Source organism: Armigeres subalbatus, chromosome 3 (assembly GCF_024139115.2).
Source record: "Armigeres subalbatus isolate Guangzhou_Male chromosome 3, GZ_Asu_2, whole genome shotgun sequence".
Taxonomy (NCBI): domain Eukaryota; kingdom Metazoa; phylum Arthropoda; class Insecta; order Diptera; family Culicidae; genus Armigeres; species Armigeres subalbatus.
In genome coordinates this window covers 294,437,601-294,452,999 of record NC_085141.1, presented here as the reverse complement: position 1 = coordinate 294,452,999, position 15,399 = coordinate 294,437,601, and the positions used below count along the sequence as shown (strand labels likewise).

At 40.6% G+C, this 15,399-nt stretch overlaps 1 long non-coding RNA gene across 1 annotated transcript in view; it reads right to left on the bottom strand.

Annotated features, from left to right (window-relative positions):
- Positions 1 to 15,399, bottom strand: part of LOC134220374 (uncharacterized) — a 341,679-nt gene that overhangs the window by 166,623 nt on the left and 159,657 nt on the right. The window contains exon 2 of the long non-coding RNA XR_009981880.1: positions 5,511 to 5,528. This is a non-coding gene — a long non-coding RNA (uncharacterized LOC134220374). The remainder of the gene's footprint in view (positions 1 to 5,510; positions 5,529 to 15,399) is intronic.

The window sequence follows — 15,399 nt, the reverse complement described above, 5'->3', positions numbered from 1 at the left end:
CGTAAAAATTTCACTCATTTTTCGGGCACTTATCCTCAACCGATTTGTTTACAACAAGTTTCATTCGACGTAGAATCCTGTCCCATTGTTTCCTATTTGGAATTGGCTAAATCGAACTATGGGATCGAAAGTTATGGCCAAAATACAAATTCATACGAAAAAATCGCGTAAAAAATTTCACTCATTTTTCGGGCACATATCCTTAACCGATTTGCTCACAACAAGTTGCATTCGACGTAGAATCCTGTCCCGTTGTTTCCTATTGAAAATTGGCCATATCGGACTATGGGATCGGAAATTATACCATTTTTATGGAAAATCGCTAAAAAACTCACTCATTTTTCAAGCACTTTTCCTCAACCGATTTGCTCGCATTAAATTGCATTCGACGCAGAACGTCTCATATTTTCTTATTGAAAATTGGTCAGATCGGACTATGGGCTTAGATGTTATGGTCAAATTACTATTTATTGTGAAAAGTGTTCGAAAAAGTCTAGCTCACTTTTTAGCACTTGGACTTCATCTATTGACGCTCGCAACAGATTGCATTCGACGCAGAATCTTGTCCCATTGTTTTCTATTGAACATTGGCTAGATCGGACTATGGGATCGGAATTTATGGCTGAAACACCATTTTGCCTTTTTATACGAAAAGGCTGTATGTTCGCTCAAAACCAAACTTTTACAGAAGGCCTGGAGACTCATAGTGTTATATACGTATAAGCTCGACGAACTGCGATGATGTCTGTGTGTGTGTGCGCGCACCAAAAGTGCGAAAAGTTTAGCTCACTTTTTTGGAACTTATCCTCAACCGATTTAATTCCAACAATAGATAGTAGAATATATGAATGAGCGAAAGCATGGCTGAGTCGATTTTTCTGCCCGTGCACACGCACATATGACGTCACAGCCCTTAACGTTTCCATTGAAATCGTGACGTCATGCTCGTTTGGAGACACATTTGACCGTTCGTTTGGATACAGAGGATTTATCTTCACTCATCTATATATTCCACTATCTATAATTCCAACAAGATTCATTCGACGCGGAATCCTGTCGTATTGTTTTCTATTGAAAATTTGGAAGATCGGACCATGGGCACAGAAATTATGGCCAAAATATACTATGTGTTATAAAAAAGCGAGTAAAAAAGTCTAGCTGACTTTTAATGGACTTACCCTCAACCGATTTACTCACAACAAATTGCATTAGATGCGGAATCCTGTTCTATTTAGAAAGTTGGCCAGATTGGACTATTACCTTAGAAATTATGGCCAAAATACTTTTTGCCTTTCTTGTGCAACAAAGTTGTACCGAAAGGCTATAATTTCTTTCCGAAAACGAACTATCGGATGCTTCCACACTGATACACTTCCCTCCCTCTTCATACGGGAGTTTGGCAGAAAGACGGTCATGAGATTTATATCATAACAAATATTGCCCTCCGCTCGCTTGATGGGAATGACATTTTCGTTTTCTTTTTGTGTAGTCGGAGCTTCAGTTCAATTTACATCCAAAAGTGATATCCTTAAAATATATGACTGGGTAAAATTAGAGTCCTATAAGAAGAGTAACGTCATGTGCCACGTTTGACAGGTCTCCTGCTCATTTGGAACGCGCTTTTGTATGGAACTGACAGACGATTCTGTTCCAATTCTGACACTTGACGACACTGTTATTATAGTCACTGTAGGTAAAATAAAACAGGGGTATGTATGTCAAAAAGATTGGAAAAGGAAACAAAAATGTCGAAATTCTTATTGGCATATTGTAGATCAAGCTGAAAACCGAACCGAGGTTTCGCGACAATCGCATTTTCTCGCATTTCCGGATGTTGCAACTGCATCGCGAGTAGTGCGCAACTGTGCCATAGTCGGGCACCACTGTCCGACAATGGGACAAAATATGATTTTCGGTTTTCAACTGGATCTACAATATCTTTGCCATAAATAATCTGATTTTCATAGAACGGACAAAGAAATTTGTCTTTTTTACTCCTAGCTACTAGCTCATCTATTTTCAAGCACACACATTTTACGAAGGTCGAGAAAGGCACCATCACCGCTAGGTGGATTAATCTGGGTTTTTATAACATAAAGCATTTTGGCCATAATTTTTGTGCCCATAGTCCGATCTTCCAAATTTTCAATAGAAAACAAAACGACAGGATCCTGCGTCGAATGGAATTTGTTGCAAGTAAATCGGTTGAGGATAAGTACCAAAAAAGTGAGCTAAACTTTTTGCCCTTTTGGTGCGCGCACACACATACATACACACACAGAGACATCATCTCAGTTCATCGAGCTGAGTCGATTGGTATATAACACTATGGGTCTCCAGGTCTTCTGTAAAAGTTTGGTTTTGGAGCGAACATATAGCCTTTTTGTATACTTTGTAAACAAAAGGCAAAAATGGTGTTTCGGCCATAACTTCTGATCCCATATTTCGATCTGGCCAAATTTCAATAGGAAACAATGGGATAGGAATCTGCGTCGAATGCAACTTGTTGCGTGTAAATCGATCAAGGTTAGGTGTCCGAAAAATAGGTGACATTTTTCTTTTCTGATTTTTCTATTAAAAAAAGGTGGTTTGGCCATAACTTCCGATCCCATAGTCCGACCTGGTCAATTTTCAATAGGAAACAATGGGAAAGGATTCTGCGTCGAATGCAATTTGTTGCGAGCAAATCGGTTGAGGATAAGTGCCCGAAAAATGAGTGACATTTTTTACGCGATATTTACGTATAAATTTGTATTTTGGCCATAACTTCCAATCCCATAGTCCGACGTGGCCAATTTTCAATAGGAAACAATGGGAAAGGATTCTGCGTCAAATGCAATTTGTTGCGAGCAAATCGGTTGAGGATAAGTGCCCGAAAATGAGTGACATTTTTACGCGATTTTACGTATAAATTTGTATTTTGGCCATAACTTCCAATCCCATAGTCCAACGTGGCCAATTTTCAATAGGAAACAATGGGAAAGGATTCTGCGTCAAATGCAATTTGTTGCGAGCAAATCGGTTGAGGATAAGTGCCTAAAAAATGAGTGACATTTTTTGCGTCGTTTTGTGCGCACACACACACACACACACACACACACACACACACACACACACACACACACACACACACACACACACACACACACACACACACACACACACACACACACACAGACATCACCTCAATTCGTCGAACTGAGTCGATTGATATATAACACTATGGGTCTCCGGGCCTTCTATAAAAAGTTTGTTTTTGGAGCGATCATATAGCCTTTACGTATACTTAGTATACGAGAAAGGCAAAAAGGTGGTTTGGCCATAACTTCCGATCCCATAGTCCGACCTGGTCAATTTTCAATAGGAAACAATGGGAAAGGATTCTGCGTCGAATGCAATTTGTTGCGAGCAAATCGGTTGAGGATAAGTGCCCGAAAAATGAGTGACATTTTTACGCGATATTTACGTATAAATTTGTATTTTGGCCATAACTTCCAATCCCATAGTCCGACGTGGCCAATTTTCAATAGGAAACAATGGGAAAGGATTCTGCGTCGAATGCAATTTGTTGCGAGCAAATCGGTTGAGGATAAGTGCCCGAAAAATGAGTGACATTTTTTACGCGATATTTACGTATAAATTTGTATTTTGGCCATAACTTCCAATCCCATAGTCCGACGTGGCCAATTTTCAATAGGAAACAATGGGAAAGGATTCTGCGTCAAATGCAATTTGTTGCGAGCAAATCGGTTGAGGATAAGTGCCCGAAAAATGAGTGACATTTTTTGCGATTTTTACGTATAAATTTGTATTTTGGCCATAACTTCCAATCCCATAGTCCGACGTGACCAATTTTCAATAGGAAACAATGGGAAAGGATTCTGCGTCAAATGCAATTTGTTGCGAGCAAATCGGTTGAGGATAAGTGCCTAAAAATGAGTGACATTTTTTGCGTCGTTTTGTGCGCACACACACACACACACACACACACACACACACACACACACACAGACATCACCTCAATTCGTCGAACTGAGTCGATTGGTATATAACACTATAGGTCTCCGGGCCTTCTATAAAAAGTTTGTTTTTGGAGCGATCATATAGCCTTTACCGTATACTTAGTATACGAGAAAGGCAAAAAAACAGTTTAATAAAGTAAAAAAAACTCAGCAAGTAACCGCACAATATTGAGTAAAACAAATTAAGTGTGTAGCATTTCCACATTCAATGAATAAATTTCGCACCGTGTATACTGACAGCATTAAAGTTTGTGTTGCTTCTTTCGTGCTTTATTGATGATGCTAACCTCTCAAGCAAAGCTTTCCAAAGCTTCAAATGTGGAACACGAAAACTAACACACGCGCTATAGAGACCGAAGCCGATGACTTTATCCGCTCGCATCAACACAGTTGTAAAAATTTCATCGTTGGAAATAAAAATCGCATTCGTACATGCTTTCTCGTGCGCTCGTTACGTTTGCTGCCATTTTTTTCCTGCTTTGGAAGGAAAGAAGAGGTGTGTCATTGAGGCTAACTGCTTATTGGGTTGGGTGGTTTGGGTGGAATGATGGTGTAGTTTGGGCATTTGGGTGATTTGAACATAACGTTCGTTTTCATACACCTCATTATTTCCATATTATGCGGCTTTTTTTCCATTGATATTTATGTGAATTGTGTTGTTAATTTTCACAAATGTACTTGTACAATTATTACACAAAGGCATGCAAAATCAATGTATGACATACAACTAGTTTTATTGAACTTTAATATTACATTGGTGAAAAAACACTACGTGGGAATCGGCCCTAAAACAATTGTAGACGCGCTGTCTGGACAGTTAATCCATATTGTATTTTATAATGTATTTTTTAAAACGTGCCGCTGCGCTAATTATTGTACTATTTACCCACGATCGCATATTTGTAACATATGCATTTTTTCCTTTCTCGTAAAACAAAGTTGTACCGAAAGGCTATATGATTGCTCCAAAAAAACTTTTGATAGAAGGCCCGGAGACCCATAGTGTTATATACCGATCTACTCAGCTCGACAAACTGAGGTGACGTCTGTTTTTTTTGTGTATGTATGTGTATGTGTACAAATTTTGTAGACACACGTTTTAGAACTTAGAATTATCCGATTTACTCGCAACAAGTTGCATTCGACAGGGAATTGTTTGCTATTGAAAATGGGCCCGATCATTGCTTTTCGGAATTATTGAAAAATCATTGTTTTTTCCCACAAGTCCCCCTTGGAAAAAAAAAATCAAAAAACAATTGATTTTGAATGGTGGCAAGGCAAAAATATTAAAAATGATCGAAAAAATGTGATCTATTCACCCAAAGAGCTTTTTTGACCTTTTTAAAGTGATTTTTTCAATATATTTTATAATGCACGAGAAAGGCATCATCACTGCTAGGTGGATTAATCTGGGTTTTTATTAAAAGTGCAGGTGTTGCTGTCACCGCAGAAAAGAAAGTTACAAAATATAATTTTTTGATAGCTTACCTTTATTCCACATTTCTCCTGAAAAGAAAATAGAACAATAAATCTATTAGATTGCGATAATTCCATTAATATCATTTTCAAGCATTCGATTGCTAACATTCAGAATCACCCTGTGCTCCTTATATACTCCAGTTATGCTTCCTCATATGCCGCCAATCGCCCTTTCATTGTTTTCATTTACCACACACGTTCCGCGCTTCCACACCGAAGAACCCTTTCATCCGAAAAAGCACTGTCCCTAATTTCCTTACAACCGAATGTTGGGACACGTATCGCACACATCCAGCTTCGCCCTTTCGCCGTGGCCCGGTTCAGATACTCACGCACGCTGGATATCGCGAATCAACGTTGATTAGGCCGGGGTATCGGGAACGGGAAACGATAGCTACGCAGATGTTGCCACCCCCTTCGTATGCAAATGAGTACATAGTACCGGGATTCATACGGCATGTAGGTAGCTGCCAGCAGACAGCAGCAGTGCCAGTGCCGCGATTTACGCGGGGACATCCCGTTCTGTGCAAATGGTTGTTGGCCGTTGGCTTCAGCAGCTCTGTATTTCCGTGCGGGATGCTGTACAACGAACGAATGTTCGGAAGGGGACCGAGCTGAGACAAAATAGAACGGGAATATGGAAATGCGGCTCTGTTCGCTCGCTGGAGGTAGGTAGGTAAGCACATGCACGTAACTCATTTGAATTGCGTATGCCGAGGATCAGCAGTAATGGGTGTTCTTGTTATTTTTTCTTGTTTAGCTTCTTGTGAGGATGTTTCGCGAGGAAAAATTGCTGCATGTTAAGCCTATGATAACGAGACGGAATCTGCCCAATCATGTCTTGAGTTACGAGAAGGCTTATCTTCTCAAGATGTTTTGTTTCCTGGATGGGGACGACGGAGCCATACCCCGATGAAGTGAGGATACGATATGCAATGAAGATTCTTTGGTTTATTGTGATGTTTGTTTTAATAATTGCGTCAAAGCACTGATGGAAAGTTGAAGAGTAAACCTTGTATCGCAATCGAATATAAACAAGCGCAGTTTATTTGGATTATTATTTTTTTTTTTGATGCCATAAAAGCATGATAACAATGTCGACTTTTTTTTTAATTTATACGCTGCAAAGTTCGTTTGGTAGTTTGGTCGTGGGATTTTCAGTCGTGCAAATACATTTTCCTAAAATTGAGAGTTCGATTCCCGCCATGCAAGCAAAACTTCATGGCAATTGCAGTATTGACGGACATAATAATCATGCATAACTTATTGAGCTAAAACTAAACTACTTAAAGGGTATGGCGAAGAATAAAATGCTTATCAGCGAAGGTGAAATTCTCTCTAATATGAAAAGATGTCAACATTTGAGTAAAACAACCAAACCAACAAAAAGTTCTTCAAATGTTTTTAAAAATCTTGCTCCCGGATTCATATTAGAGCTATGTTTTGCCCGCGTAGTCTAATACATGGATGCCACTCGCAACAAAATGACTAATCCTATCAATTCATATTTTCAAACCAGGCTTCACAATTGCTTCAGAATTTATTACCCCACTCACCCCACAGCCCGCCACTATTGAAACTTGATGGATGTGATTCGCATCTGTTTTGACACATTTGGCATTTATTTATTTCTTTCCCCACTCCGGTCGCACCAAATCGGGTTATGCGAAATGTAAAATTCCTCCGTCGTCATCCATCTCGTCATCTTCGTGCCACAGCGAAGAAGATTTAGTCCTATCCTGTCAAAGTCGCGATACTTCCGCCTTCCACCCCGCGAATAAAACTTCATCAGTTTCATCTCGTCAAAATCACGTAAAACTGTAACCGGGCCAACGTGGTTCCGCAGTTTGGAAGTGTCTGCGTGTGCCCGTTTCCACTCGCAATGAAGCAATTTTCAATAAACAAAACCCCCTTTCCTAAGCGGCTCTGTTCTGTGATGAAAAGCGCGCGGGATCCGAACGGAAGAACCACCGGAGTTTGATCGGAACGGATCTCGTAGATTTTTCCAATTATTCATTTTTCAAATTTAATGCGAAAAACCCGGAACCCAACCCGGCCTAGGAACCCGGATGCTGACAACGAAGCAGTTCTCGTTGTGTCGGGGCGGTGGTTTGGGACAGCAGTTTTTCCCACTAATCTTCATTGCCTGGCTTCGCACGATGGCAGTCGGCACCCCAATATTCGATGGAGGAAAGTTTTTGGCCGGGTACTCTTGCGGTGTAGGAACGTTGCTTCTAAAAACAACAATTTATTATTATTTTAGCATACTCATATCTCGTCCCCGGAAAAGTGCGTGAGCAGCGGGTTAGAGTGGAGGGAGGTAACGCAAAATATCCGCCATCTTTCATCCTTACATTTGTCAGAGCACGGGACGGTGTGGTGCTGCGCTGATCCGACGAGCTTGTCTTATTCTACATAAGCCTATCGCTTTTCGGGGCCATGTGGGATGATTTGCTATTAGACATATTTTCCGAAAGAATATGATTCTCCGCAAGGCAGAGGCGGTAGCAATGGGTGGAGATTCGTGGTGAGAGTTGCCGTATAAGAGGAGAGATCGGATGCTTCGCGCTACATTTGAAATCTAAAGAGGATTCAGGACTTGAGCAGATTAGCGGGCTCCGATGTTGATACAAAATATGTATAGCAATGGAAGAAGTGGAGAAAGTGATGGGGTCTTCGGAATGAGATTAGAAAATATGATTGTGTTCTCAATTTCTTAGAACCACAAATTGCGTTGCGTAATTTTTCGAGTATTTGTTCTAAGAATTTTGTACTCCAAAATATTTAATAATGAAGCAAAAGTCAATTAAAGTTTGCGTAATGTTGTGAAATGCTTTAAATTAAAAATCTGTGTTGATAGTATTCCTAATGGGCATTCGAATCTGAAGAGAATTGAGAAAACCTTAACTACAGTGAACTCTCCCTTACTCGATATTGAAGGGACCATCGGGTTTACATTTTACAGGACACATTTTTTATTCATTCCAAAATGCAAACACTTTTCATAGCATGAGATTGATTGACTGTCCAGAAGTTGCTACTACATTATGACCAGATCAGCTGTTCTTGCACAGAGAGCCAACAGATGTTTGCTTGGTAGTAGCCACTCATATTCAATGTACAAGTGTACTGTTGATCTTATATGTTAGGTCACACTGGCGCCCGACAAGTCAGAATGCGAGTCAATATAGGTGAAGGGAGCAAATGATGATGTAATCACTCGCCCACTGCAAGTCGAATATACCTCTGTACTTGCCACGAGTTCATGCGAAACTTTGTTAGATTTTTTTGGTGAAGTTGACGGGTAGAGGCTCGTCTTGGTTAACGAGTTGCCAATGTGATAAAAGAAAGCAATTGATGGAATTCTTATTAGATACTGAAAACAAACTTTTTCCGTTCATTTCCAATTCTAGCAGTTACTATCATTTTGATATTTAGTTATCAATCATGTGATTGACTGATAACTAAATAATAACCAATTTTATTATCAATACAAATTTAGTATTTTCTTTTAAATTTATTGTCGTTCAGATATCGTGCTAAGCATTCTATTCTTTCGAACATATTAACTTCTGCTAAATATACCTGGACTATGCTATAAACAGTATGACAAGAACTGTGTCCAAACTTACTTACTTACTTATGGATCCTGTACACCTCCGGTGGTGCAAAGGGCCGACTTGAAAGATCTCCATCCTGAGCGACCTGCTCCAGAATGATGCGGAGCGCGACAATATGGTCCACACAGGATCTTCCGGCACGGAATCCGGCCTGCTGCCGCCGGAGAGTCGCATAGATCTTCTCCTGAATCCAGGCTAGGATAATTTTGCACACAACTTTGAGAATGGTACACAGCAACATAATGCCTCGCCAGTTATCGCATACAGTCAGGTCACCCTTTTTGGGCACCTTCACTAAGATACCTTGCATCCAGTCGTCCGGGAAAGTTGCGGTGTCCCAGATATTACGAAATAAACGATGCAGTAGTTGAGCGGATGTCATGGGGTCAGCTTTGAGCATCTCGGCTGATATGCGGTCGACCCCTGGGGCTTTATTCGATTTCATGCTTTGGATGGCTGTTTGAATCTCTAGCAGTGATGGAGCTTCGGTATTGACGCGTGTTATACGTCGGATCCTAGGCAGATCATGCCGAGGTGGTGATGGCCTGGCTGGCACTTGAAAAAGTTGTGCTCGAACCAGCGTTTCAGCTGGTCAGTTGGGTCGGTCAATAACTGATCAACATTCGCGTCTTTCACAGGCATCGTTGCATTCATCTTTGCCCCGCTTAAGCGTCGTGATATATCGTAGAGGAGGCGAATGTCCTCGGTTGCGGCGGCTCTCTGTCCTTCGTCGGCCAGAGAGTCTGCCCACGCTCGCTTGTCCCGTCGATATGAGCGTTTTACTTCCTTCTCAAGAGCCGCGTATCGTTGACGGGCTAAGACTTTGGCTCCTCTGGTTTTCGATCGCTCTATCGGCTTTGGCTTCTCTTCGCTCCTCTACCTTCCCTCTACGGTCTCATCGGTAACCCATTGTTTTCTCCGGGTGCGTAGTTCGCCCAGATTGTTCTCGCTGGTGGCGATGAAGGCAGTCTTGATGGCGGTCCATTGGTCTTCCACGCTGCCACCTTCCGGAATATCTGCAGCACGAGTCTCCAGTTCTTGAACGAAGGACCTTGTCACTGTGGCATCTACCAGTCGGCGTGTTTTGAACCGTTCTTCAACCCTCTTCTTCTATCGACGAATCCACGCAATGCGCAGTCGTACTTCGCCGATGAGGATGTAATGAGCAGACGCGATATCGGAACTATGTTTATTCCGTGCATGGGGACGTTTCCATTTTTGGCTGTCGCAGATGTGGTCGATTTTATTTCCTGTATAGCCGTCACGGGAGACCCACGTGACCTTGTGAACCGGTCGATGAGGGAATAGCGAGCCCCCGATCACCATGTCGTTATTACCACAAAATTCTGCGAACAGCTCTCCGTTTTCGCTCATTTCTCCGAGACCATGGCATCCCATAATGCGCTCATGGTTCGAATTGTCGGATCCGATCTTCGCATTGAAGTCGCCCAAACAGATCTTGATATCACCCTTCGGAATTCTATCTACGACGGCATTGAGTTGACTGTAGAAGTTCTCTTTGTCTTGCAGATCGGCAGCATCGGTTGGCGCATAACATTGGATTATAGTAAGGTTTCGGACCCGTGTTCTAAATCTGGCAACGATTATCCTTTCACTTATAGGTTCCCACTTCATAAGCGCAGAGTGTGCCTGAGCGCTTAGAAGGAAGCCAACTCCGCGATGCCGGGGAGCGTGTTCACCTTGTAATCCAGAGTATAGCAGAACTTGTCCCGACGGCGTTCTGTGTTCTCCAAAGTTTGGCCAACGGACTTCACTGAGTCCCAGGATCTCAAGCTTCATGCGGCGTGCCTCATTGGCAAGTTGTGCCAATTTACCCTGCTGGGCTAGGGTTAAAACATTCCATGTTCCTATTCGTGTCCGTTGTTTCGCGCTAAGAGTCGTCGCCGTAAAATCAGTCCGTATTCTTTCATTATCGGATTCTCGAACAAATTGATGTTTCGGGAACAGTAGGTTGTTGACCCAAGGTTCCCTATCTACCGAGATGGGGCTGCCATCTTAGGTATAGCTTCCGGGGAATAGCATTTCATACTCAGCCGCTGGATGCCAGAACAGACGCTGTTGGCGCCGCACCTCCTTTGTGAACAGACGCTCGATAAGTCGGGCCATATTTGTTTAAAGTCCCACCCAACATCAGGACTAGTGCGCTTTGAGCGGCTTGAGTCGCTTTGATAGGGCCTGCTTGGGGACACATGCAGCTTTTCCTAGAAGTTCAACAGAGCCCACTGTCGAACCCCATCACATCCTAGGCAGACCCCACAGGACGCACCCTCTCACTCTAGCTGATGTCAGAAGGACAACTGTGCCCAGGCTACGCTACCAGCTAAGTACGCAACCCTTAGCTGGCGGTCAATTGTCATTGGACGACCCGTGGAAGCCTGAGTATTGGATCTTATGAGGACCAAAGCTATGTTAGGTGCTCCTTCCCGAATGTCAACTCACCATTTCGCAGCCCACTGTGTCCAAACACTGAACTGAAATTTTCGTCTAAGCAGACGGTGATTTTACCCGTTACCAAAGATATCTATTGATTTGTTAATTTCAATGTCGACAAAGGAATTTACAAAAGAGTACACATTTGTTTTATACAATGCTTATTAACTTTACTTTCATTTCAGTTGTCGTTCAATAATGAAATGTGTATCTGAGAACCAAGCATTGTATTTAATTTATTACTTAAAATGGCCTTGCAGCTAACGGAACATACATATGATCCAAGGGCATTTGCTCATTCAAGAACGACGAATACTCTCGACTAACCGCAATATAATTCGCCTTGGGATCCATACAAGGATCCACAGTGTTTTCTTTAAATGAGGAAGCAAAAAATTTAACTGGGAATGTCGGATGATCAAGAAATTGCAACGATCTGGTGTGTTGTGGAGAAAATAATCATGCTCAGTTCGAACCTAGGTTTGAACGCATAATACAAAACCGGGCATGATGATCTGCATTCAAACCTCCATGAATCGATGTTGAAAGGGCGACGGTCGACTCATGGAAATATCGAGATGTGAAATAGAAAATCCTTTGGAATGTGTTTGAACGGACCATCGCAGTAAACCAGTCGACCCGACAGACGTTGGCCTGCATAGTAGGCGAAAATGCGCGTTGTGGGCTACCCATACGAAATTTCCATACGAATCCTAATTTTAGTTTTTCACGATTTACTAAACCTTGCTCGTGATTTTCGCATGAAGAAATATCATTTACCGTTTTGGCTCAAATCCCCAACATTAGCGTTTTAGCACCCTAAAAATTAGAGGAGGACCAACATTGCAAAAGAATTCAAGATTCCATGGACAAAACTACGCAAATATGGTTCAAATTACCTTTTAAATTCGAGTCATGTTCGGAGTTTGAGTCAAAACGGTAAACCCGTCGGAAAACATATCTGCAGAAGGAATGGAGTCATAAAACATCGACTGATACTGATAGGTTTGACTGTATATAAATAAGAATGAGTTGAGGTTTTCGTTGTGTCGATTTGACTAGCGAAAGAATTCTCCACATAGCAAGATTTGTTCACGGATTAACTCTTCCTTTATACATATATGCATATGAAAACACTGCGAAACACAAGGTTTAAGTTTGAATAAAACCTAGAACCGAAATCGATTTACAGCATGAAGCTTCTAGCAATCTAATGATTGACAATTAGAGAGAAAAACTAACCTGAGCAAGATCGGGAATGATTGCCTAGTATTTATATATATTTTTAACTAGCAGACCCGACGAACTTCGTTTCGATTAATTCTGACTAATTCTCGAGTTATGAAGAAATTGATGTTTCATTTGAATGGGAACCCCTCTTTACAAAGGAGGGAGGGTCTCGAACCATCTTAAGAACCTTCCCCGGCCTCAAAAACCTCTGCATTCAAATTTTCACGCCAATCGGCCCAGTAGTTTCCGAGTCTATAAGGGTCAGACAGACAGAAATTCATTTTTATGTATATAGATGTATATAGATTGGTCATCAACTTGAAAAAAAAAATATTCAATAAAAGAACGATGAGCTGTATTCATCCAAATTGATTTCCGATTCGCTATCTTAAATTGAATTCGGTTATCATTTTTGTTATTCACTGGTAATTCAACCAAGATTCTAGTTATAATAATGGATAATAAAGTTAAAGTTATTCTACTTTGTTCTCTATGTCCAGCCGACTGCTATTTACATGACATCTGGATTTGAATATAAACAGTTTTCAGTAAATGCTAAATTGTAGAAAGCGTAGTGCTCTTCCTTCAATTCGAATTTGTATCCCAATGAATGTCAACATTTTTTTCAATGTGTAACGAAGTCGGTAAAGAAGCTTTAACTATTTTGGTCAATAAAACAGTGATGACTGATAACTAAATGAAAACTAACTAGCTATTTAGGTAAATAACACGTATAACAAAATGTGTTATCAACTTGGTATCTGTGATAAATTAATTTGTTTTCATTAAGTTATTTCAGGAACAAAATTCTGGTATGATTTCTGTTATATTAGCTGTTAATTCAACCACAATGATAACAAGTTCAGTTATCAAAATGTTAGATAACCGGATAATAAAATTTGTTATCGATTAGTTATACATCTTTGGTCAAGATGAGTCTCCGAGTTTTCTATAAAGTGTTCGATATTTTCGTTGTCTAGTTGAGTTAGTTCTAACACAGACAAACAGACATAACACTCGTCAAATTTCCATCGTTCACTGATTTACTGGTCAATTCAAATAATCATTAGTTGGCCAATCGGTCACTAGTGGCGCGCGCATCGGATTTGCTCGAGTTTGACATTTGCTCATTACCGCCATCTGGTTTGTGATTTGCCCAACTAACTGAAATCAACAGATGTCGTTAGTGTTTAAATGACGATGAATTTGATGAGTGAATGTTCAATGTGTTATGTCTGTTTGTCTGTGGTTCTAATGTTTCATCTGCATCAACTCGCTTTGAGAGACGTTTTTCTTAATGATCAATAGATAAATGATCGAAACGTTTGATTATCAAAGCTACCCCAAATTGAAGAATCAAAAACGCGACATAAAAGATTTTTAAAACAAGTTTAAAACTATAAAACAATCAAGAATAGCAGCCGTATACATTCCACATGTAGCATGATGGCACAGGTTTTGGGGGGAGGGGGTCTAAGATTTTGTGACAGTACATATTAGAGTGATTCAAATTTTGACTTTTTTGCCCCCTGATGCTTGAACGATTGCATTTGCCATTTTAATAATCCTCCTAAATTTTCAGCTAATTTGGATATAATTTGAGTGAGCACGCGCGGTTTGAAGTTTGTATGCAAATTACTATGAAAACAGTAACTTTTATGGAAAACCGCACCCCAACGCTTCTCTTTAAGGTCTAAAAAATATGAGTACATCGGCAACAGAGGAAATTTTACAAGGAAACAGGCCATCTTTGTTGCGAAACGATTTGATGCTTGCACGAAAAGTTATTAAGGAAATACTGAATCGTGGGAAATTCAATTTAACACGTAAAAGAATAACATCAATATCAATAATGAGCAGTTTTGTTTTCTTCATAACTTTGCTTCCAAACGACAAATCGCTTTTGCAACAACAACTGCCTTTCAGCTTGACAAGCATTCTATGTAGTCAATGTGTTTAATTATATTAAAATAGTTCATGAGCCACCTCACGAAACGTTTTTTCACATAAGGATCAGGATTCATAGTAATTTTCATACAAACTTCAAACCGCGCGTGCTCACTCAAATTACATCCAAATTAGCTAAACATTTAGAAGGATTATTAAAATGGCAAATGCAATCGTTTAAGTATCGGGGGCAAAAAAGTTAAAATTTGAATCACTCTAGTACATATACTAGGTATACAAAAAAGCGTGGCAGATGAGGGAAGGAGATTTTAGAAATCTCAGAGCATGACGCAGTGGACGTCATAGTTGAATCACCCCATAAGGCAAATATTTACACAACAGCTAAAAAAATGAACAATGTTCCCCCGGATTACGGTAGTTAACATTTGTTTCCTTATTGAGTGACGTGAAAAGTAAGATGTTCATAGTGCATAGTGAAAAGTACTGGAAAATGGAAGTGAGTACTGAGTAGTGAGATGTGTGCAGTAACAAATGAGAAGTGGGAAGTGGTCTCTTTACACTTCTCACTTTTCACTTGTCACTCCACATTTTTATTACTCACTTCTCATTTCGCAATTCTCATTTCTCACTTTTCACCACTCACTTCTTACTTCTCACTTCTCAATACTCATTTCTCACCATACACTGCA